At 35.3% G+C, this 26,851-nt stretch overlaps 1 protein-coding gene and 1 long non-coding RNA gene across 1 annotated transcript in view; both read right to left on the bottom strand.

Annotated features, from left to right (window-relative positions):
* Erich1 (glutamate-rich 1) overlaps nucleotides 1-26,851 on the bottom strand; it is a gene marked incomplete at its 5' end in the record, with an annotated part of 52,793,804 nt that overhangs the window by 34,200,042 nt on the left and 18,566,911 nt on the right.
* LOC148000548 (uncharacterized) overlaps nucleotides 1-26,851 on the bottom strand; it is a 125,846-nt gene that overhangs the window by 31,668 nt on the left and 67,327 nt on the right. The window contains exon 2 of the long non-coding RNA XR_015639890.1: nucleotides 1,592-1,710. This is a non-coding gene — a long non-coding RNA (uncharacterized LOC148000548). The remainder of the gene's footprint in view (nucleotides 1-1,591; nucleotides 1,711-26,851) is intronic.

Raw genomic sequence — 26,851 nt, 5'->3', positions numbered from 1 at the left:
CCAACATCAACACCTGACAGATAATATTAAGAAAACATGTTAATTTTTTTCAAATTTGAGCCAACTAACCTATTTCATATGTTTTGTTGTGAGTATTAATTGTCTTTAAAACAAATTATTCATCTATTCTGTGAGTACATGTTTTTCTGCTGGATAGACACTTCATAGTAGATAGGTAAAGTTTCAAGGACAGATTAAAAACAGCCTAATGATACTTACCCATTTAAATAATAAAGCAGCTCCAACAGCCAGGTCTTGAACATAAGTAAAACATTACTATATACATAATGCTCAAAAATTGTAACTCCAAACCAAAGTAAAACTCTACATTATATAACGTACCTCTAAATTTACAGCTGTAAATTAACAGACTTTCAAAAGTTTTATTCCAAGTGCGATTCAAAAGCAAATGATTTGTTTCTGCAAAGATTGGTTCATGTCAATTAAGTCAAATTTTTATTGTTCAATATTTTCGTACAATAATACTGTATTCACATACTTCACATGCTTCCCTTTCATCCCTTCAAAGGATAGTTATTTCCACTCTGTGATCTTTATGGGTAATATAGGAACAGAAACTTAATGCATATTATATTTATGTACATCTTGATTTGACATTCAAATCTGCAGCCATCAGCTAAGCTGGAGGCAGGTCAGTCAGTCATATTGAAGATGGTCTCTAATTGAGTATCAGCCAAGATATATACATATATACATATATATATATATATATTAAAACCTGAATAATCCATTGTTATCTGGGATTTCCAAATTTCCATTATTAAATCCTGTCTCTCTTTTTTGCATCCTAAGGTCTGATTTTCATGTGAAAGTCACGGGATCAAAGGCATTTTGATCAGACTACAGTCAAATATAAAGGCGCTCTTAAAATTCAACATTTTTACCAAGCATAAGGGTCCTTAACCCCAAATTACACTAAAGTGCTGTGCAATGATAAGTGGAAAGTCCATTGTTTTTAGATCACATCAAGTCCTTAGGGCAGTTTACAAGCTTTTATTTTTCTCTGTAGGCAGGGAAAGGTTTTGTGTCCTTAAATAGCAGATGTTTGGCGGGAAGAATACTTGCTAAACTAATTAGGCAGAGGGACCCTTCCATTAATTGAACTTGGCTCTACCATTATGGCCATTCTTATAGATGAAAAGTCTCACCAATTTTAAACAACTGGTCTCGTAGAAGCCTTTCATTCTAGCTACTGTTTAATACTAAATAGTATTGAAATTCTTTGTAAGAGAAAGCCTGCTCCTCTTTCAAATGATTTTTATAAAGATTTTAATTTCTCAAACCAAACAATTTTATACCTAAATGTTTTTCTGCAAATGATCATTTGGACAGAAAACATTTGACATTTTGTCCTTTATTTTGTTTACATTATTTTTTCTAAAATTTAGTGATTTTATTGTCAGAATGTTTTCCATACATATACTCTTGTTTTCCTCTCACCTTTCATTTCAAAAGTTTACAATATTCTGTAACTAAGAAACAAATTTTATTATTCAATTTTGGAAGAATTTATATAATGTAATATTATGAATTAATAAAAAATTATCTTAGCTCATTAGAACATACTTACAGTTATCCACATCTGTGAGCTGTTCCAATGTTTTGTCCAGAATAAATGTCACAGTAGAGGAATATCCACAGGTTATTTTTATCTCTTTCCTTTAGTTCTTATGATTACTGGGTTCAATTCTGAAAAAAAAAGTTTTACTGTCAAATAAAATGATTTCTGTACAAATTAAACTGTAATGAAATACTACTTTTTCTTCTGAACACAATGGCTCTGAATACCGAGTGAATGTATAATGAACAATTTTTAAACTGAATTTACATATGAAGTAAAAATCATCAAATACACTAAGCTCATCTTGTTATGTCTATGAATCAAACTAAATATCATCTTTCACCTCCAAAGTATAATTTAAAATGATTCTGAAGATATTATTTTAGGCATAAATATCTTAATAAGCAAATCTATGATATCAAGAAATGGGCTGTTTCTTTAGCCAAATGATTATCATAAAACCAACTCAATTATATTGATGAAATTAATTTCTATTGGCCAAGTAGTAATACAGAACTTGAATTTTCTCTTTCTTTTTATTGTAAGTTATGCACACAAATATCTGGTTTAATAAGAAACCCTACATATTTAAATATTGTGTGATATATTAAAAAAAACTATGAGAGTGGAGTACCACATGTTTGCAATGAGAGGACTGTAGAAAGACAAATATCTGGATATTTTTTTCTAGACTCTCTAATATCTCACATGCTATTAGAATGAATAGGAACTTCCTTGTGCTTCAGTTAGATTTCAATTAAAATCAAATAACCAGCATTAATGGAAAAGATACACACACGCAAAGATTGCTTGTTAATAGTTATTATCACAGGCATCCAAATCCAGGGAAGTCTCATTTCCGAAGCAAGTAGGCTGTCAGAGAGTAAAGTACTCAAGCCAAACCCAGTGAAAATATTCTTGGTAATTCTATCTCTTGTTACAACGTGCTAATTAAAAATAATATGTTACAATAAAAGTAATATTTTAGTTTATATTTGATTTATTTAAAAACAACTGTTGATGAGATAGCTCAGTGCCTAAGAATATTTGCTAATCTTGCAGAGGTAGGAGTTCAACATCCTGTAGCCACATTGAGTGGTTACAACTGCCTGAATGCTTAACTGCAGGGCATCTAATGCTCTTTTAGGGCAGTATGGAGACCTGCCCTCATACACATCTATTCTCACATATACATGTAATTTACAACAAAATATATCCTAAAAGAACAGATTTAAATATATAAATGTATAAATGCCACACAATCTTTTCCACTAGCAGGGCCAGATATTGAATACTTAAGCTCCATGGGACCAGTAGCAAAGTCAACTAAGTAGTAAGTTTATCTTTGAAGTCTTATTCCCAGTGAGAGAAGATAGCTTTAAAAAGCTAACTACATATAATATTACAACAAATCATGTCTCTGCCACTCAAGGAAATTGCTAATGACAGTCTACAGAGCAATATATGTTTTTCACATTCGAATGAATTGATACATTTATTATGATTTTTAATTTAGTATCAGTCACCTTTCTGATGGATGTATGATGCTTTTCAAAATTTGTGATCACATAGTTTTCAATCTGTGCTCTTTAGAAATTTTGAAAATTCCATTTATACATTAATAATCCTCCATGCAAGTTTCCATGGAACAAGATGATCAAATTACAAGTTTTCTGAGTTTTCTGAGATTAAAATTTCAATTATCATTTTCCTGCTTTTGTTCACATTTTCTCAAATATTATTAATATGAGTCACCTATATTTTACCTCTGCTAAATATATTGTCATTTCTAATCACAAATATTTAGGTATTAAAAGGATCTTTTGTTTCTTTTACCTCTTTATTAAATGTTTTTATGATATTTTTTATCAAATTCTTACCCCTACCCTACTCTGTCACGATCCTCTGCAGTTTCCTGTCCACCTAACTTTATGCTTTCTCTTACTGTCTTTAACAAAAAAGAGAAATATCCAAAGTATTCTAAATTTATATTTTGTCCTAAAATTACTTATTTCAGATTTTTAAAATCTATTTTTTAAAAGTTTACCCCAACTTTCATAATATAATTACAATGGGGGCATATACTTCTCCAAGTGTGTGATTTTCATGATTTTTTCTTTAAATTTATAATCATTTTGAAACCTTCAGTGTAACATTATGCTATTATTTTACTGTTCCAACATTTATGAGATTCTGTTGTTTGGAGTATTGCTTCTATTTCCTTCACTCAGGTAAGACAGATACTTTCAATCTCCTTGCACAAGTCTTTTTTTTTTAATTTCTTTTTTTTTCTTTTCTTTTTTTTTTTTCGGAGCTGGGGCCCAAACTCAGGGCCTTGCGCTTCCTAGGTAAGCGCTCTACCACTGACCTAAATCCCCAACCCCACACAAGTCTTAAATACAATTATTTTTATGAAATATTGGTACACATGAATTCACTCCGTGGTAATTTTTAAACTGTTGGATTTAGCCATTCATTCTATGAAAAATTTTGTGTGTCTGTAATTATAGGATTTCAATTTAATACTTTTTCTCCAAATTTTAGTTCTTAGATGATTGAGCCTACCCCCTCAGAACTTCTATTTTAAGCATTTTGTCTATTTAATAGGCATTGGAAGTCATTCAAGAAATATTTGTTGAATGCATTAACAAATGAATAAAAACATGAATTTAATATTTAGTATCTAATCTGCTAGTGACAATGGATGATTCCTACTTTAACCACTTCATTGAAGTTCATGCAGTTTAAATAATAAAGTAATCAGTACTAAAATTATCCAACTTGAGAGCTGACAAGGTATACAAAGGTTTTTAGAGTCTTGTTTCAGTTTCCATTATGTTTTGTTCTCCATGTTAATAGGCACACCTACAACTTCTACAAATGTATGAATCCACTGATATTTTATAATTGCCCATTCAAGGATTAATTGCTATATTATCTGAACATTTGTTATGGGAGCATTAGAGTGGTGTTCTAGCATATTTCTATGGAAATAAGAAAGTTTGGGAGAAAAGGGTTTATTAGGTTTACAGTTTGTGACTACAGTCTGTCATCGTCATCATTTGGGGGGAAGGGGAAGTCAAGCAGGAGTGGAGGCAGTAATACTGGAGAAATGCTGCTTACTAGCTTGCCCCCCATAACTTGTTCACCCTGTGTTTTTATATAGTAAAGATCATTTCTCATAGTGAGCCAGGCTCTCTCACATCAATAGTCACAAACATGCCCCACAAACATGACATTCACTATTGCCAGGTGACTCTTCTTTGTATCAGGTTGACAGAAATTAATCAACACAAGTTATCAGAAATCCAATGAATACCAGGTATTGGGAAAAATATCAGTCATAATAGATCTTTTATGTTTTGCTGTAATAATATAATTTCTACTGGTTGATTAACTTGGAAGAAGGAGCAAGATGACTTTGCCTCCATGGCCTGGTAGAGGAGCATCATGGAAAGCTACTATACTAAATCTGCTTTTTGGGTTTTTTTTTGTTTTGTTTTGTTTTGTTTTGTTTTTGTTTTTTTTGGATCTGAGGACCGAACCCAGGGCCTTGCTCTTGCTAGACAAGTGCTCTACCACTGAGCTAAATCCTCAACCCTAAATCTGCTTTTTAATATTGAGATTTTTTTCTGATAAAAAACAAAATACAATCTACCTAGATAACTCCTAGATAATAATAAAAAGTATGAACATAAAGCCAAGGAGAAAATGTATAAAAGAATAAATCAGTACTGATGTATAATATGCTTATTGAATTTTGCTGATCTTTGAATAAATTTTATTGGGTACTGACTTCTCCCTATCTTGTTAGTCATTAATATTTTCATAAATGTATGCAAATATGGTCATATCTATCTCTCATTTCTCCACAGTAGCTTTCCCTGTATCTCCTGTATTTCCCTGTACCTCCTGACCATTTTGCAATATGTTTCATCCATTTAGGTCTGCCTCTTTGCCTTTATGCCTTTATGTGTATATTCTTTGATTTTGTATGTTTGTGTGTGAGTGAAAGCTAGGTCAATTTTGCTCTTTGTAATAATCCTTTGCTTTTTTTTTTTTGCTTATCTTGTTACTCCACAGGAATAGGTGGGTAAGAAGATTTTATTAGTTTCTGAGTTCCTGAGCCACCTTCAACCAAAAATAACTGTGACATTTCTATATCCACAGAAAGACTCGGGATATTGCTAGAATGTTGATTTCGAATGTGCACATGCCCGTTTAGAAGATTTGGTAGTGAAATATTGTGGAAGAGTGGAGGCGAGAAATGAGCACAGGGACCCCAATGAAGGAGTTAGAGAAAGGACTGAAGGAGCTAAAGGGCTTTGAAACACCATAAGAAGAACAACAGTATCTACCAAACAGAACCCCCAGAGCTCTCGGGACTAAACCACCAACCAAATAGTACACATGGGGGGATCCATGGTTCCAGCTGTATATGTAGCAGACGGTGGAATTGTCTTGTATCAATAGAAGGAGAAGCCCTTGTTTTTGTGAAGGCCTGTTTCTCCAGTGAAAGGGAATGCCAGGATGTTGAAGTGGGAGTGGGTGGGAGTGGGAAGCAGGGTATGGGGGAGGAGAAATGGGAGAGGGAAAGCAGATAACATTAGAAATGTAAACAAATAAAATATCCAATAAAAAGGAAAACAAAACAACAACAAAAAAGAAATGAATGAATTGGAGGGGGTCAAGGACACCACAAAACGATCTACAGAGTTAAATATCCTAGACTCATGGGTGCTCACAGAGACTGAACTACCAAAGAGGATACACCTAGACCTAAGCCCCTACACATTTGTAGCAGATGTGCAGCTTGGTTTTCGTGTGGGTCCCCTAAGAATCGATGCTGAGGCTGTCTCTGACCTGACTCACTTTCCACTAACTGTACTGCCTGACTGGGGCTTAGTGGGAGAAGGTACATTTAGTTCTATTACAGCTGTATGTACCGGGGTTGGGAGTACTTCGTCTCCTCTGGGGAGAAGGGAAGTTAATTGGAGGAGAGATTTGTAAGGATGGGACTGGCAGGTGGAGGAAAGACAATTGAGATGTTAAATGAATAAATTAAGGAAAAGATAATAAATGTTTTATTGTAAAATACAATAAAAAAGCCCCAAAGAACAGAGACACATATCAATAGCCAAAACAAAAGACCCTGAAGATATTATTTATAAAGTAAACATTTATAACATGAGTAAGTTTAACTATTTTAATGCATATTTAGAAACCACTATATTTATTTTAAGACATTCACTGTAGTGAAAGACCTACAGAAAATAGTAAGACTAATTTAAGAAATATATTTATGTAATAGTATAAATGTGCAGTAAAATATTTAATAACTTGACTTCCTTCTATTATTTACATTAAAATATATGATTTTTTAATCCAATGAAAATTGCATTTACCACAGCAAGGTAAGGTCCTGCTTTAGTATTTATTGTACAAATACTAAATATTTGTACACTATAATTTTATTGTTTTCAAAATAAACTGTTTACAGAATATACTGAGAATATATGTAGAAAGATAGTAGATAGTTATAGGTTTGAGTCTGAAAATTTTAGGTGATAAGGTTGTCATACCTGCATCATTTCACTATCTCACATAAAAGTATACGCTGAAGAAAAGTTCAATAACAAGTTATTGCATTTGATCAATTTTCATGAAATTTGATTTTTGGATGCCTTCTCATATATGTTACTTTATAATTCCAAAATTGCAGCTAATAAAGAAACAATCGGCTTTCATTATACTAGTCTTTCATTCAATGATGTTTCTACAGAAACTGTAGAATTAAATGATAAAATATATGAGTCTTCCTATTTCTTCAGGGTCAAATCAAGGTAACAGGAAAAGGCATTAGAAAAGTATCCAAATTATAACCTGAATTATAACACTCTTCCACATTAAAAACTCATAGAGCTAATGACAACAAGCAACTGGAATACTTTTGATAATCCATACCAGATGGGCTTTAATATCTAAAATTGCATTACTTCTAATACAGTATTTAAAGATTAAGAATCTGAGGAGAGGACAAATGAACTTGAAGCTGAATTATCTTATCGCCCAAATTAAAAAAGGAAAACTTTGCAGTGAGTGTTCCCTAAGAACTTAGGCAATTATGGGAACAATAAAATACATATTTGTGTGTTTTATTTACAATATATAAGCCTTCTGTACATTTTTACTTGTTAATTCATTACAAATGGATTGATGAGAACAGAAAGGTAGGCCAAGTTTGGAGACCTTGTCTTATGTTTCAGTTTGCAAACAGTTATGCGTCACTGATGTCTTCTTTTGTATCTAACGTGTTTGGAGGTAATGTTTGAGATAAAAGATAAATGAATTCAAGTTACTTTCTAACAGAAATTGTTATAAAAGTAAGTGTATATGCCTTTGTTCTAGTTTTGCTGATTATAGCTCCTAATCTAAAGAAAATATTTTAAATTGTGCCAATTGAAAAGCTTTACCCACCATTTGTTAGAAAAATTATGCTTTATTTCTTCAGTATATTTTAATTATATATTTGTTGTATATTACATATCCATCTAAAAATATCCTTTATCCTATTTAAAAAGACAAAAAGACTTCATACTGGGAATAAATAAAATTTACTAAATTGTTTTTCACATGCAAATTTTATATTTAAAAGTGGGTTGTTCATTCTAATATAAAGTAAGAGAATACAAATATTTAAATAAAATATTTAATATTGCTGTGGCTCTTGTCCCTTAATTTCTGTCATTCCATGACCATCATTAGATTTAGGCTACAACTTGGATGTACAATAGCACAGTCTTCTGTTTATTATCCTCCTGTTGAAGGTCACTATCGTGAATAACACCATCTAATATGGCAGATGACATACGGTAATATTCAAATGTGTATTGCTGTAATTATAAGTTCACTCTGAACACAAACTCTTTTACAATTGTCTTTGTTGCACCTGATGGATATAAAGAATTCACAATTCATGTGGACTCTTTAGTCTAAGAATTTTCTTTTTTTAAATTTCAATGTTGAGGCTTAATTTTTAAAAAGACATGCAGTAAATATGAAAATATTTAAACATATTGATTTGTTTTTGTCTGGGTCCTCTCCAATCAAGATTAACTGCCTTGAAATGGAAGGCATGCTGTGGTAGGAATTGAGGAAAAAATTACATGTATGAATCAAAATCATGAGGTAAATGTGGCAATAGATTTCAAAGTTAAATATCAAAACAATTATCTTTCACTGTGGGATGATCTGGCTATTTGAGTATATTCTCTCTCCCACAGATTAAAAATGTTTTGTACATTGAATAAATGATTTTCCTCTTACCTGGTCATAATTTATACTTTCATAAATTGATGAATATCTTTCTCAAAACACATCAAATTAAAATTTGTAAAAATTTTATTTTATGTTCAAGAATCTAATAGGAATATCATTAAATATAATAAATATTTACATGTATAATTCAGTAATCCAGAATATATCCTTCTGATATTTGAATGTGTTTTCATCACACAATGATAGAAATTTTGTAGGTGATCTGAAGTATGAAAACAACAATATAATAAACATTTTATAAAATGTAGAATATTTTTCAACATATTAGTCATTTGCAAAGAAATATTGATAACAAACACACCTCCAAGTTTAGATCAATAATAGCTATTATATATTAATGTTCTTACAATCGAATGCTTTAAAAGCTTGGCACTCCCAGTCTTTTTACACTTCTTAGCTATGACTATATTAGATTTCAAAGGCACTACTGCAGTTTCCTCAAGAAAATTGATAGAATCTTTTACTGACTCTGGCACTTAAGGACTGCAGAAACAGTATGTAATCTGTTGTCCCTACTGTGGCTGATGTGTGCCATTGTGTTTAAACATTCCTGCCATCATAACATATTTTATTTTGTTGAACTTTTGAACCTCTGTAAGCTAAATACTTCAAAGGAGGTGAGTTCAATAATAATTGTAATTTTTTGGAAGTTCTACCATTGTAAATTATCTTTATTGAGTTTGTCAAAACAATTACCCACCCAAGTGAAAACTGTTTTCAGGCAGTGTCACATGGAGATATTGTCTTCTGAAATGACACATCTTTATTAGGAAACATAGATGTGCATTGTGAGGAAATTCTTTAGGACATTTCCATTTATCTATCTAATTCTATGATCCTATTCATCTTGCCATTAGTTTTATCTGTCTTCCCAACAACTACGTTTTTCCTCCACTTCTCCACCCTGACTGGTCCTTCAAATATTATATCTAATTTCAGTAGAGTATGGATAGATACCAAAACATTTAATTCCTTACTATGAGCAACTACAATATTTCACTTAACATGACCCCCAATTTTACTCATTCTTTTGCAATATACCTCAGATCATTCTTATCATTAAACATCATGTGTGTATATACTACAATGTCTTTGTCTTTATCTGTTCATCTACAGATAATGGTCTAGGACAATTAAACAATTTAACTACTGTAAATGCTGTCAAAATGTGTGCTCAGATCTATCTATCTATCATGTATATATTTATATTAAACTTACTTTAAATATTTCAGTTTTATGCTCAGAAGTGATGTAGGTGGATAATATTGAAATCATGTTTGTCTGTTTATTGCCTTTGTTCTGCCTTTTCCTGAATGTTTATGCCAGCATCCACAGAGATTGAAGTTGTATACATTATCACAAATGAATAACTGCTTCAGATCTTTGCCAAGCTTTGTTTTTTAATCATAGGTATTTTCATGGGACTAGATAAAACTTTATATTAAAATAGTCTAAGTTCTCTATCAGAAGACTCATACATCTGATCAACAATTTCATCAAAGTATCAAGATAGACACCAGAGGTGGATAGAAAGAAGGAACTGAGTGGGAGAGCAGGTGAAGAGAGAAAGAGAATGAGGATCAGGTGTGGGAACAAGGGGGCAAGAAAGGGTTGAGAGAGATCAACAATTGGTGGGGAAGGCATCACTGGAATAGGCGAGGATCCTGGGAGTCTATGAGGTGACCCTATCTTAGACTCCTAGAGTGGAAGATACGGAGACTGAAGTGGTCACCTCTTATATCTAGGCAGACTCATGGTGAAAGGATAAGAACACAAATCCACCCACAAAACCTTCAACTGAAAATGTGTCTTGCCTACAGGAAGTGCATAGAAAAAGATGAAGCAGAAAGCAAGGTAATAACCAACCAATGACTGGCCCAACTTGAGACCCTCCCACGGAGAAGAATCAATACATGACACTGTTTTTTTTTTCTTTTTTCTTTTTTTTTATTAACTTGAGTATTTCTTATATACATTTCGAGTGTTATTCCCTTTCCCGGTTTCCGGGCAAACATCCCCCTCCCCCCTCCCCTTCCTTATGGGTGTTCCCCTCCCAACCCTCCCCCCATTGCCGCCCTCCCCCCATAGACTAGTTCATTGGGGGTTCAGTCTTAGCAGGACCCAGGGCTTCCCCTTCCACTGGTGCTATTACTAGGATATTCATTGCTACCTATGGGGTCAGAGTCCAGGGTCAGTCCATGTATAGTCTTTAGGTAGTGGCTTAGTCCCTGGAAGCTCTGGTTGCTTGGCATTGTTGAATACATGACACTGTTAATGATACTCAGTTACACTTGCATACAGGAACCTAGCATAACTGTCCTCTGATAGATTCCATACAGCAGCTGGCTAAAACAAATGCAGATACCTACAGTCAAACATTAAGTGGAGATCTGGGAGTCTTGTGGAAGATTGGACATTAGGATTGAAGGTGCACGTGAGGTCAAAGAAACCACAAGAAGTCAGCTAACAAAAGCAACTAACTTGGACCTGTGACTCACAGGAGCTTAATCACCACTAAAGAGCACACAGGGCCTGGATTAAGGCTCAGTACAGATTTGTAGTAGACATTCACCTTGGTCTTCATATGGGTCCCATAACAATTGGAGCAGGGGCTGTCTCTAACTTTGATACTTGCCTTTGGATCCACCACACATAGCTACCTTGTCAGGCGTCACTGAGAGAAGATGTGACTAGTCCTACAGTGACCTGATGTGTAAATGTCTGTTGGTTTCCATAGTATATTTCCCCCTCTCTGAGATAAAGCAGAGTGTTTAATGTGAGGAGGGATCTGGGAGGGTGGAATTGGGAGGAGAGGAGGGAGGAGGCTGTAATTGGGATGAAGAGAGAGGGAAGAAAGAAAGAAAGAAAGAAAGAAAGAAAGAAAGAAAGAAAGAAAGAAAGAGAAAGAAAGAGAGGAAGGAAGGAAAAGAAAAGCAGGAAGGTAGCAAGAAAAGAAGGAAGGAAGAAACAGAGAAGTATCAAGATACAGATTCTATAGGCAAAAGTATTCGGTTTTGTACTCATGGCACAAAATAAAACAGAAAAAATGAGAGGAAGAAAGAGAGAAGATAAAAGAGGAGGAAGAAAAGGAGTAAGAGGAGGAGGAGGAGGAAGAGGAGGAGGAGAAGGAGGAGGAGGAAGAGGAGGAGTATGATGAAGAGTGGAACAGAGATAAGGAAGAGGAGGACCAAATGACCCAGACATAAACTTGCCTAAAAATATTAAGGTCTCTTGCAATAAAAAAAGAAAATAAAAATAGAAGGTATTGGTAAACCCCTTTGTGCTCTCAGGGGTCACACTCACAGCCACTGGCTAGAGATCTCTGGATTCATGAATGAAAGATACACACACACACACACACACACACACACACACACACACACACACACACGGGATAATTTTAATATGCCTTGACCAGCTCAATGGCTGGGCAGTTCTTATTCCGAGCTAGCACACATTTCCCTTCTGTAATCCTGGTTTAACACCATCAAATTCTATATTTTATCTTTGTTTTTCTGGCTCCTCTTGGCTGGCTATCTAGTCTATGGCCCAAAATGTTTCTGCAGCCCTTCATAGGGAGCTCATTCTTTCTCATCTACATTTCAGATGATTTTCCTTCTGCAGCTCTAAATCTGATCCATTTCCTTCTGAATCATGGCGATTCTTCCTTCTCCCTCCCAGTCCCTAACCCATGCAAAAGTAAAGTGCCCACCTCTACCTACCTAGCCATTGGCCGTTTACTGTTTATTGATCAATCAAAAACCAATTGGGGACAAGGACCTTCAGAGTTTAGACACACAGATTTCCACTTTTGGGTGCCAGATTAATTCAAAGTATTAAAACCAACCCCCAACATCTTTTAAAAACTTATAACTTTTTGAAGTATAATCTTCACTGACGTAACACTGATTTTATTTCATGCATACAAATAAGCCACTTTATATGAGCTGTGCAAATTACTTTTTATGTTTAGAAGCACACACACATGCACACATGCACACACACACACACACACACACACACACACACACACACACTAGCCATATAGAAATAGGCAATAAGAATTTGAAGTAAACAAAGAGCAGTATGGCATGGGCAGAGATGGAACTAGAAAAATAAAGTAATTCATTTATTTTATTAATTATTTTATTTGTTTACACTTCATATGTTAGCCTCCTTCCCAGTCTCTGCTCCAGGAATCCCCACCCCAAACCTCTCCCCTTTGCTTCTAAGATGGTGCTCCCCCACTTACCCACCTACCCCTATCTCATCGCTCTGGCATCTCCTGTCTCTGGGGAATTAAGCCTCCACAGGACCACGTGCCTCCTCTACCACTGATGTCAGATGAGGCAGTCCTATGCTACAAATGTACCTGAAGACATGGGCCTACCCATGTATACTCTGGTTGGTGTTTATTCCCTGGGAGCTCTGAGAGGTCCAGTTAGTCAACAGAAGATAGCCATACCTGCAAGCACAACTTGGCATTAGCAATAGTGTTGGGGTTTGGTGTCTGTGGGTAGAAGAGATCGCATGCACTGTGGGCAGTCTCTGGAAGGTCTTTCCTTGGTCCATTTTTGTCCCTGCATTTCCTTTAGACAGGGACAATTCTGGGTTAAAACCTCTTAGACCCAAATGGACTTTCTTTGATCAGTGGATTATTAGCCTCAAAGCTCACAATATCCATGATGCAACTCAAAGACCATATGAAGCTTAGAAAGAAGGAAGGCCAAAATGTGGATGCTTCAAACCCACTTACAAGGGGGAAGAAAATAATTGCTAATCACAGATGGCAGAGAGAGGAAGGGATCTAGGTGGGAGAGAGGACCGGCATGAAATAAACGGTGGTCAGAACCAAGTTTGGGAAGAGACAGGAGAGAATCCGGAGGGCTAGGAGGATGAATAGAAATATGTAATAGTAGGGAGTGGCAAACTTGGAGAACCACTAGAAAGTCCTAGATTCCAGGCATGCTAGAGACTCCCAGGATCCAATGGGGATGGCATTAACAAAAACTACTCAACGGCAGGGGAAAGAACCTGAAGAGACCACCTCAGTAGACAGACATGGCCCCCGGTGAAGGGGTTGGGCCACACGCCCGTCTTAAAATTTTAACCTAAATGTAATTCAAATTCAATTTAAAAATAAATCACAGTTTTCTCACTGAATTAGTCATTCATTTAGGTTGCCTTTGGGATGAGCAACATGAATGAGCCAGATTTGTGAAACTAGAAATCAGACAAATGACACTAACTACAATAACAACCGAAAGTACTCGCAGTAGCGTTAGTTCACATGTGGACTGTTCCTCCTCTTTGGTTTAATGTATGGCCATTGTCATCCCCTTCAACATAGATTTTGACAGCAAGAACAGCACTGCTCAATACTATGCATTTGTTAAACTCTCTAATTTACAGCCTTAACTCATGAATGTATTTGTTGCTTTTACACATCTGACAAACTAAACTACAACGTGCTGACTTGTAATAGGTATTGCGAGTATTGCATACTTTAAAATTATTACCTGCTTTTCATTGAATTGAAAGCCACATCGCCCAGTATCTTACACATGAAAGATAGTTTCATCACTGACCTACAATAACATCCAATTTCTACCCATTAGCGCTAGCTCAAATCCAATATAACTTGGACTTTGTTGGATGGGAAACATAATGAAATGGAGATGAAATATGATCACTCCTGAGATGTTGAGTAATGAAGCACATCACGTGACACAGGCTAATGATCATGGAAAGTAATATAGCCGCACACTGGGAACCTGTAACATCTCTAAGCAATTTTGTACAAAAGTAGGTATTTGATGAGTTCCGTGTTTATAAGGAAGGTGACTCACAAAGGGTCAGCCACTTGACAGAGCCCCCTTTAAGGCACCAGCGTAACTACTGAGCTTCTTTACCAGCATGAGAGCTGAGAGGGTGTTTTAGCAACAGACCTTTAACTGGGTCACTGTGAATGGAAAAGGCTGCTGGGAAGAGCCCGTGCAGCCAAGGACGAGCCGAGTGAGTTGGGAAGGATATGAAAGCATCTGGAGTATGATGGCCCTCTTGATCAGTTCTTCCTTTTTCTAAATCGGTAGTCACTCTACAGATGTATATAAATCAGAGTACATCAGGGAGCCCTTGTTCGGGAAGCATGTTGAGAGCTCCCGGGGTGACACGTTGTGGAGCAGTTGCTCCAACTCACACTGCTTATTATGATAGAGAGATTTATTTCCTGACAGCTGACAGAGTGCCCTGCAAGAGCTGGCAATCCCTAGTGTAGCTGTATCCGTAGCTCCAGGAAGAAGTTCTCTGAACTCGAAAGCTCCCAGCCTTGCCTTTATGTTAAAATGACTATTTTAGTACTTTGAAAGATCTAAGTGGCTTATTCTCTCATCTTTTAAAAATTCAAACCACTCCTCCTTACCTCCTTTAAGCACAAATCTTCCTTCATCGTTGTATTTCTCATGCTTTTTTAGCCTGCTGTTTCCTTTTATTCAGGAATCTCTCCCTCTGGAATAGAGCTAAAGTCAAACTAAGCAGGCCTATTCACTGCTGCAATTCTAAGGTGATCTCCTAGTACCATGACAAAGAACTTATCAAAATCTGGACTCCACTACTTGACCAATAAAGTCATATTCAGCAGTTAACCCAAAAATCTAAAATGAAAGTGATTCACTAGAACTATGTAGCCTCATCCCTTAATCATTAAATGACACAAATTTCAAAAAGACTGATAGATCTCAGAGTTTATAAGTTAAATGCATTCACTATATTATATGTAGTTTTGACTTTAAATATACATATTTCCAAGTATACAGCTTAACACATTTCAATATTATATATAGTGGCTCTAGTACAAATTAAATTACTGTTACCCATTATTCCTTATTAGGGAAGCTTTTATGTAAATAATTGTGCATTTTATTGTTATTTTTACTTACAAAATATATAAATGGATAAAACTCTAGCTAATGTAGTATTTTTTCAAATCAGTTTTAATGTAATACATTTAACATTATAACTATTGCATTAAAATACATCTTTATTACATTAAACTTACATTTAAAGAGGTTTATTCTTTTAGAAAAATTAATAAGCACATTCTACATATATCTAGATTCTACATTTGTGGATCAATTTTCTAAATTGTATATTACTGAATAAATACAGAAGACCTACATCTCCATAGACACATAACAATAGCACTTCAGGACAATTATAAAATACTAATATTAGAGGTGATGCAGACATAAATATAAGTAATATTCAAGAGTGTAATTTTTATAGGTATCTAGTTTTTGGAAACTATACCTAAAAGATACTAAGAATAACTACAGAAGTGTTTGTGACTAAAAAAATTATAAAGTTTTTTTTTTTACTAAAAATGATATTTTCGAGGATTGTATCTGAACTGGGGAGTTTGTGGCTTTCCACCTCGATCAGAGGTCTACTGCTGGTAATAGACCCCAGGCCCCATTCGCTAGAGAATGGCATAACTGTTCAAAGAACTGAGATGGGACTGAGACTCAGTGCTCAGTGCTAAGTGAAACATCTTTCTCAATCCCTCTGCCCCAAAGACTCAGGAAATGTCACTAGTAAAGTGGTGGAAGAAATGTAAGGACCTGAGATTGTATGTCTGCATTCTGTATAGAGTTTTTTCATCCCACGACTTGATGATTATGACAGTCATAAAACATAACAATAGGAATTAGCTTCACTAAATCAGCTAAAGATCCAAACCAGCCAACGTGCAGTCAAACAAATAAATAAGCTCTAAGCTGCGTCACTTACAGAGGGGCTCTTGGTAGTGGTATCTTCCTTTCCTGGGGTTCATTGGTTTTGAGGACATGACCATTGATGAGTTTCTCATGATCTGGTGGATGACAGCCCTAACTTGCCTTAGAAAGTTATAGAAAGTAACATGACCAGAAGTTGTAGGAGAGACTTATTGAATGAATATGGGGGGAATTGAAAAGCAGATTTTGGGAACAATTAATTTTATATATGTATGACATTCTCATAAATAAACATAAAGTAGTTACTTTAAAATGCTTTTGGCTTAATATATAGAGTAAGAATTTTGAGGGGTAGAAAACAGTAATGACTTGCCTGAGACAATATTTTATTTTGGCATCCCAACAGAAACCTAAACCTTGACTTGGTAACCCAAGCATTATTTATGTCTTCAGTATTTCATCTACCAAACAGGCTCATATTTACTAAGATTAAGACTGGACTGCAACATTTTCAAACATCTTATAATTGCTAAGTAAATGTATTTAGTAATGTAGTTCACATCAAAGTCCCATTTAAAATATTTTTTCCTCCATAATTAATTCCTCAGTCTGGAAGAAGTCAGAGGACACAGAACTCAGGTCTCACTTGAGGTTTCCAATGCTAATTCCCCAATCCAGATTTTTGATGGCAGCTACTTCTTCTGTAATGGCTGTCATTGCAGTTTCTACAGAAACTTCATTTTGAATATCGCTCTTCAGAAACAAAAGCAAATTTCAACTTCTGTATAATGTTTGTTTTTAATGAAACACTGGGTCTTATTTTCATGATAAATAAAGCATTTATTGAATGTCTTCTGGAAGAGAGGAGGGTTTTTTTTTCTGTAATCTTGTAAGGGAAATAATAAAAAAGGATGGCCTGGCAAGATTGTTCAGTGAGAAGCTTCGGGATGTTCTTGCTGCACTTCCATGAAGACGTAAGTTTGAATTTCTAGCTAAATTCCCACAGAGCCAAGCGTCTCCCGACTTATGTCTGTATTGATGGATGGATGCTAATGATAGACTTAAACAACCAACATTCCCTCTGAAATACTGTTTCAAACGTAAAGACTATTGGGACTTCAAAGTCCTAAGAGAAATTATTACATGCTCATCCATAAATAGTATTTTCATTCATATTGTCTCTAAGATTCCGGAAATATCACAAAAAGGAAGCATTCATTATCTACAAGCCAGAAGATAGGCTGCAGGGCTACGGAATGCTGCTTCTGGAACTGACACAGCTAATGTGGCAATGTCCTCACAGCAGTATGGTTGTCTGCAATGGGTCTGTACAAGACCGGGCCTTTCAGGAGGCAACCATAGGTCAGGAGTATTCACCCACCCTGATGAGTCATTGGTTTTTGATGGATTTTTGTGAAAAGAGCCACCATTGTTTTCTGTTCTGTACTTACTGAAATGATGACCGTGTTTTAATAGATAGTTCAATACCTATGGACTTACAGAAGCCCCGGAGTAAACTTCGTGGGTACCCCCAAAATTTTTTTTCTGACAGAAATGCACACTATAGACGAGTAGATCTTATGGGGTAGCAAAAGGGATGAGGGGAGATTAAAATGATTCTGGAGTTATACTAATCATAATGTGTTTCATTTATTAATGGAATTCTCGAAGAGCAGATTCAATAATAGTTAAAGGAAAAGAAAGAAAAATTATGCGAGCAATTATGTATTATTTTTGTGTTTTTCCACCATAGCTCCAGTGCAGTAAGTGCCTCTGTATCATGAATCTCAGAGAATGAGTAGTGGACCAGACACCTTGTGTCCTGTTCTGGCATCTGCATGCACGCATATGAAGGTTAGTACTGACATAGACTCACACACCACATACACATATCACATACACACTACACATACATACAAATACCATTTGTGAATCACACTTATGTCACATATACATACATGCACGTTTGGGTGTGTTGATACACACACACACACACACACATATATATACACAACACACCACATGTGCTCTCTCACATTTCAGGGACATAAAGGAGATAGAAAGGATTAAAATAAAAGGAATGGCTTCTATCATTGAGAAGAAATCTCTAAAACCTGAAAGCAGTGGAGACTAAACTTGAGAGTGGATTTATCTTTATGTTTAATCCTCTTTATTTCGGTATTCAGCTTTCTTCAGTCACTTGGAACACTAATTCTCACCTATAATGTTTTACAGAAACTCTGTGTGTGTGTGTGTGTGTGTGTGTGTGTGTGTGTGTGTGTGTGTGTGTGTGTGTTATGTGAAAATGAATCTAGACTTAGGTACTGCATGTTGTTTTAATAAAGCTAATTTTTATCCTTTCTTCCTTGTTTCCCTGGGGATTTCATCCTGTGTTGTGTTACACATGGTAAGCAAGAGTTCTTGGAAGGAACCATGTCCATAGCCTTGTCTTGTTTATCATGGGGAAAGGTATCACTAGATTGTTTAATCAGGCCTTGAATTTACCATTCTCCTGTTTAGCTTCCGTAACTGGAATTACAGTCTTATGCCACCAGACTCCCCTCATAACATAATCTTTAAGTAATATGTCATTGTTTTGTCCTGCAGTTAGTTATTAGATTCTGCCCTTAAGAGTCTAACACTCAATGAATTAGTATAGAATATATATATTCTTAGACTAAATAAGGATCTGATATCAAAGAGCTATTTCCAGGGTCGATGTATACTATCTTACCTCCAGAGTTAACCATTACTGAGGTTTGTTATTCCATGACAAAACTGTCCATCAGCAGGAAAAGCATTTAGGATATTACATTTACATAGTTACCTGGGAAGCTTTAGAATGAGCCTGGGATCACATTCTTCACTGTAACATTATTTAAATTACAATTTCTGCCCTCACTTCAAACCCTCAGAAGGCTAAATGGCCCTTACCTTGTAAAAACAAACCAATAACCGAAAAATAACTCAATGAATCCCCACGTTATAGGCAACGTCATGTTCTCTTATTTATTATTTTTATATTTAGTGCAAGGATGTTTTCTCTGGAAAAATCTCCTTTCTTCTCTGTTTATCCAGAAATAATTATAAAATGGCAGCTCAATTTGAAGGCCAATTTGGAATTATTCATTTATATCTTTATGGCTCTAAAAATAGAAACAGAGTTGTTTGAATGCAAGTGCTCTATCACTAGGTATTCTTTCTGTTTGCGACCCCTGGGTTTTTAATGAAATTGTTTATGATGTCTGACAGTGCTGTCTTCTATTTTCAGTCTGACCTTTTTGAAGCTTAGCCTTATATGGTCACTGAGGTGTTTGAACTAAAGTTTGTCTCTGATGTCATCTTAGAATAAGAAGGAGATTGACACACAGAACTCAGAACTTTTAGCCCTACTAAAATGATTGTCTACAAAGAATTACATCAAAACAGTGAAACTTATTGTTTAACAGCTAATCTAAATATTGTCTAGAGAAATTTTATTTTCCTCACATCCTTCAGTTTTATCATACATGGTCATATAAAACATTATTTTAAAACTTGACCTAAAAGCCATTAATTTAAGTAACTTTAAAAAAGTTTACTTGAAAGTGTTAAGTAATCTATATACCATCCAGTCTTTAAGAAATATTCACAAACTTCAAGTTGCTAATAGATACCAGAATTCTGAAGCATGACTTAACAATGGGTCTTCCTTATTTATCAAGTAACCAGTGTCATATAAGAGGTCTAACCTGTACTCACTTTCAGTAGATGGGTCAATCTGAGACTTTCTTTAAATGGTTCTTCAACAGATAATGAATAGGTCTTTAAGAAAAACAACGATACTTGATGTTTTCAGATTTGGCCTCCAGAAATCATTCTTCATTGACTGGGCCAGTATGCATGTAACTATAGTTGTTAGCTTATATAATGTATCAAACAATTGTTATCCTCCAGGATTAGGAGTTCAGGGCTACTCTTGACAAAAAAAATTGAGGCCAGCCTAAAGTCTTAGCAATCTTATCTCAAAATAAATGTATAAATGCATGGATTTGCACATAGATAAACAATCATGCTATTAGCTGCTTGTCTCCATTATAGGAGAAAAGTTATATTGCCTTCATTTATCCTTGAAATGCACCAAAATTAGAAAAAAGAGTGCTACTGCCTGGCCCAACAATGAAAGAAGCACAAACTTGTTGACATTTTTCTCCTCTTTAAATGAGTAGAGTTGATTCATTTCCGGGCATTCAAGACACTAAGGCTTCTCAAAGTTGTGTTTTTCTTAAAAAATGGAGAGAAGGCCTGTGGAAATGGCTCAAGTTAAGATTGCATATCACTATTTCCTAAGACTAAAATTTGATTCTCAGTACGCTTGTTGGGAGGATTAAAATTACACGTAAGTCTAGCTGCAGTTCATTGGAAACCACATTCCCACCTCCACATGAATCTGTATACACATAGACATAACAAAAATAGACAAAGATGCATATTTTAATCAATCTTTTAAATATTGAGTTATTGACATATGTATGCATGCACAACATTAATTGTATGTCCTTGTTTTTGAAACTGTCTATATGAGTATGATACGAGTCTAAATCTTAGAGGAGGTTGGTATTATTTATTTTCCTTGAGGTTTAGTTTTATTTGACCTATGGGCATTTCGTTTGTATGTATGTCTGTGGACCATTTGCCTATTGTACCATGGATCCCAGAAGACAGAATTTGCTTCCCTAGCTGTGAACTTATGAACAATGTGGAGGAAGTGAATCAAATCTGGTCCTTTGGATTAAGTATAAGTCCTCTTAACTAATGAGCCATCATTGAAAAGAAGTGTGAAATAAGAAATATTTCAAAGGAATGTGAACCTGATAAATGTGATGGTGGTGGTAAATTTTTTAAAAATGCGCTATGAGGCTGGAAATGAAACTGTACTCAGAAAATACACATGTGGGCCTTAAAGCAGTTTTACGTTCTATGTTGCGATTTCTTTCACTCAACTACTATTTATCAGCAGCAGCACAGCCTGTAACGATATTTCAAAGGTTCGAAACAATCATTCATCCAACATCTTTCTGTTTCCCTGTCTTCTTAATTACTCACTTCCTTACTTCCCTTTCCTGACAACTCCATGCACAGTCATAATTTCAAGAAATAAGCTCTTATTGTCTCAGTTTCCATATACTCGGTTTATTTCTGAGCTTCAGATGTTTTTTTGTTATTTTTTGATTCCTTTCTGACTCTTTGACTGCACTGACATCCTCCTACACCTTTAAACGATTTATTTTTTTTTCATTATGCTTGTTTTACTTAACTTGGTACTTATTTTTAAAACCCAAACTCTGTGACTACTTTTCTAAATGTATTCAAGTAGAAAACTGAAAAAACCCACACATACAAGTATATTTATTTTAGTATATATTTAGCTGATGTATAGAAACAGGCCTTATAATCCTATCTTATAACACATGTTTCTTGAACTCTAACCCTACTTGCCATCTACACTGCGTTTCTCCCTCTCTACACCTCTTCATTTCTTCCTTGTCTTTCTGAGCCTGACCTATTTAATTGAATAACGTGAACTCCACTTGTGCCTGCTTTGCTACTAGAGGAAATAACTTGGTCTAATTTTTATGGCTAAACAAAACTCCATTGTGAATACGTACTGCAGTTTCTCTACACATGATTTTGCTGATAGACACCAAGGCTGATTCTAGACCAGTCTAGAATAAACGTAGAGCTGCAACCAAGCTTGTTTCATGTTGCCCCAGATTAACTCTTCTACTGTGGGATACCAGAAGCAAGGATGTCTATGCCTTCTTACATTCTGACGAGTGAAGTATAACTGATCCCTTTATCCTCTTCCTGGGCTTTGTAGTTACGTCCTTATTCCTCATCATTCTATTTTATTTATTCATTGAGGTTCCCTTGAAGTATAGTGTTATCATATGTAGTCATGTCCTTCCTAGTTAGGTAGGAGTTCGTACGTGCATTCCCTTCCCCTTGCTGGAATAGTGTCTGGCTTGAGCGAGTACAGACTCTGTGTGTTCTGTGTCAGTCTCTATGAGTTTATAAGTGTTTTAGCTCTGTGGTATCTGTGGTGCTGTTTCTTTGGTGTCATTTCTCACTTCTGGCTCTTACAAACTTTCCACCGTCTCGGGCACGTAAATCTTGTAACCATGTGGGAAAGAGTGTGATAATGAATGCTTCTTTAAGGCTGAACACTCCAAAGATTGTCCAGTGGTCGGTCTCTGGGATAAATATCATCTATTGTGAGAAGAACGCTCTACAATGAGGGTTGAAGGGTTAGGTAAAGCATTGATTTATAGGTATAACAATATGTCATCAGATAGCATTTTATTAACCTATTATTTATTTTCTTATAGTTAGTTATTCTGATTGGTATAAGACAAAACCTCAATATTATTTAATAAGCATTAATTTTGTATGAGTTTTAATAACAGTGTAATATCATCTATACCTTTGAGAACATCCTGTTTTATTTCATTATTTATTGAATTTCATGGATTTTTCCTTTTACAATTTCATTTTCAATTCTGCATAATAGTTATCTATTAAATGTATAGATAGCATGGTTTACTCCTATTATGGGGGCTGTTCCTTCTCTCCATTTATTAATTTGCTTGCTGTGTAGAAGTTCTAAATCTTCATAGAATACAATTTGTAAATCATAGTGTTTCCCTGTTGGTGACACTTCTCAGAATGACTCTGCCCATGCCTATATGTTAAAATGTTTCTCTGTTTTGCCCGTTGGGCCTTGTAGGCATAAACTTCTTGCAACCTATTTTTAATAAGGCTTCAAGCTCTCCTCTAGCCCACCAGACAGCAGAGGTGGTGGAAGAGAAAAGTTATTAGGATATGGGGGAAGGACCTGTTCAGCAATAGTTCTTTAGGGTGAGCTCGATTTTCTTGGGCAGCAGTTCAGTCCTGTAGCAAACACCAAACATAACATAGCAGCTGCAGACCAGTCCTCTAGGCAGGCAGACACTAAGAATGAGCCAACAGCTACAGGCCATGCCTTTCAGCAGGCAGACACCAGGCAGCTGTAGGTCTATTTTGAAGAAAGTGCCAGGCTCACCAACTGGCCTAAGGCAAGGCCTCAGAAGCAGCAAGCTGCCACAGGAGCCTAACAGGCATTCCTTAGGTGAGCTTCTCCATATGGAGGCTCTACCGTAAGTTCAGCTCAATGATGCTATGTAAGGTGAACCAATACACACAATGCCATTAGTGAAGAATCAAGGTCTGCAGCAAACCAAGCCAGGTTCATTGCCCCTCTCCCGCTATCTGTGCAGTCAGATTGACACTCTTTCATCCTGGGTTTTGTTTTGTCTTTCTGTTTGCTCTATCCAAACATCCTTTCACCTGTGTCTGCTTCGAAAAAACAGGTTTTCATGTGTTTGCTTTAGCAAGATGTCCTTTCACCTGTGTGCCCCAGCAAAACATCATTTGACATAACTAACTTTCCATGGAACTAGAATGTTCCACTGCAGGGCTTTTAAAAACCTTGTATGTATTTTGTATTAATGAGAGTAGTGAATGGGAAATCAGTAGTTTCATCCATCATGCACAGGTGGATAACTATTTTCCCAGAAGCATTTGCTGAGGAGTTTCTTTATCACCAAGGCATATGCATATATGATCTCATGTTATAACTATAGTTTTCTCTTGGCCTCCTATAATATTCCATTGATACAAGTGTGTTAGCTTCAATACCAAGCCACTATTTATTACAATGGCTCCGAACTGTAGCTTCACTAAGATTTAGTGTTATCTCATTGTTCTTTGTGCTTAATATTTCATTCACTAGTTGTGATATCTTGTATTTCCACATAGATTTTAGAGCTTTTTCTTAAGTTTTCAAAATTATTGGCGTTGTTAATGTGTGTTACCTAGAATCTCCTTAAATCACATTCATTTTACTGTTTCTTAAAATCCGCAGATTAATTTTTCCCATGTATATTTACAACTTAACTTCTAAAGTATAACTAAGATTTGATACTTAATTTTCTCCCTCTCCTACTAGTCAGCATTTATAGTTGACCCCAGCTAGCTCAGATCATCATCTTTACCATATTACTTTGTTAAACTATTCATAGATCGATGTATCTTCTATATTTCCTTCATAATAGCAGGCAAATTATCAATGGCAACAAAAATTTGAGCCACTGAGCACAAGTACCACTCTATTAGCTTGCAAATCTGTTCTTTTTATTGTATATTGCAACAGAAATTTTGAAAGGGAAGAGTTTAATACATAATGGCTTAGAGACATTACACATTTACTAAAGTTACATAGATTTTAAGTTGTTCATTTGAGATTCAAGACTGTTTATTTTCTTCATAGCCACATATAACTGGCATTTTGTTTAGAAACTTTTCTTTACTAGTTTATTTGCTACGTAAATGCTGATCAAGAACAGAAAATTTTCCTGCTGAGAAGTATTTTAATCCCGTCCTTTGGGAACTAGAGGCATGCTAATATGTATGAGTTCAGACCAGCCAAGTCTATTTAGAGCATTAGAGGCTAGGCAGGGCCACTAGAAAGCTCTGGCCAAAAAAAAGTAAAATAAAACAAACACTGTAAAAATAAAAGTAAGAGAAAATTCAGTTACTGTGATTAGCAGATTATTTTCTTGGAAATTTTCTGTATGCAAGTCTTTCATCGTGCCCACTTTCGACAACAAAGGAAACAATAAGTCCAAAGGATTTGGGATGAAAATTCAACTCCTCTGTAGCTCTTCATCTGTAACAATTTCCTCCTTTTCTCATTCTTCCTAATTTACATTGAAATGTTGGAAATTCCCTCAGGACTATTTCATTCGAACATATTTTGCCTAGAGGTCATTGCCTACTTCTGGTAAATTACTTAATGAAATCTTTCGCTATCCTGGAAAGTAAGTTAAATTGCACACACACACACACACACACACACACACACACACACACACGTGCATGCACATGAATATGCACACGCACAGGAAGGCATGCATGAATATACATGCATGCACAGATATCTATATGTTACAATTATATAGGCATTCTTCTTAAATATATATTAGCTGTCCTATTATTTACTTATTTAATAAGTATATGTATCCTGGAGAGTAAGTTAAATCACATATATGTAAAAACATGGATATATGTGTGTATATATATAAACATACATAGGCTTTCTTTGCATACATATATTCTCTATACATACATTTGAGATATATTTATATTTTTTTTCATTCTGCCTTTGTCCACTACTTTTCTGCATTCTACTTTAATGTATTTGCAGTTTCTGGAGTACATTTTTCTTACCCCATCTCTAGAGTAATGGTTACTGGTTCCTCCCAGATTCAGTTTACTATCCCTTCCATTAGAAACCTTTTTTTCTGAAAGTAATGCACTGATTAACACTGTGTTGCGCTCTGTTCCATTTTTTTCCTTTAAGAATCTTTCATCTTAGATGATCACCAAGGTACATGAAGTCAGGTCTATGTTCTCCAACCCATTTCCCAGTATGTGATCTTCTGGTGAATTTCCTAAAATCATCTGCATGTCAGATTTGCTTTCATAAAAGCATACTGATACCACCTAAAATGTTATTATTACATTAAGATTTTTGGTAATATAAACATACTCTGACACAGTATTATTAGATATTATAATACTTTCTGACAACTGAGGACATGTTTTTACATCTGTACTGTATGGTATTTGTATTTTATGATTATTTTAACATTATCCAGTTCATTTTCTGGGACATGTTTCTTCGTTTTTGTTACAATAATAAAAATTCAACAACATACATTATTACATTATCCAAGTACTCAGATATATTGACTATAAGAAACAACACTGTGATTTGTGTCTTTACAATAAAGCTACAGGGTATGGATTTGTCTGTGAGCACAGCTGAGTCTCTGGCCACAGTAAGACCCAGAACGTTTCTGCACTGCATGGACTGTGCTATTCTTGATCAGAATCACAAATGACTCCAGGTAAGGTATTTACATGCTGACTGTTAGACAAGTGCTGGGATTGACCTGATCTGCTCTTTTCCTCATGTATTACTTTAGAGTGATCCCAAACTCAGTTACCTGCATCCTAATATTTTGTGTGCTTAAGAAAATCATTGTTCTGGTTGCTATCGACAGTTCTCTTGTTTTTCATGACCTGAGATATAGTGGTGGCTTGTAGTAAGTATGCA

This window comes from Rattus norvegicus, chromosome 16 (genome assembly GCF_021556685.1).
Source record: "Rattus norvegicus strain SHRSP/BbbUtx chromosome 16, alternate assembly SHRSP_T2T, whole genome shotgun sequence".
Classification (NCBI taxonomy): domain Eukaryota; kingdom Metazoa; phylum Chordata; class Mammalia; order Rodentia; family Muridae; genus Rattus; species Rattus norvegicus.
The sequence above is the reverse complement of the archived record's forward strand: the minus strand, read 5'-3'. Positions and strand labels throughout refer to the sequence as shown.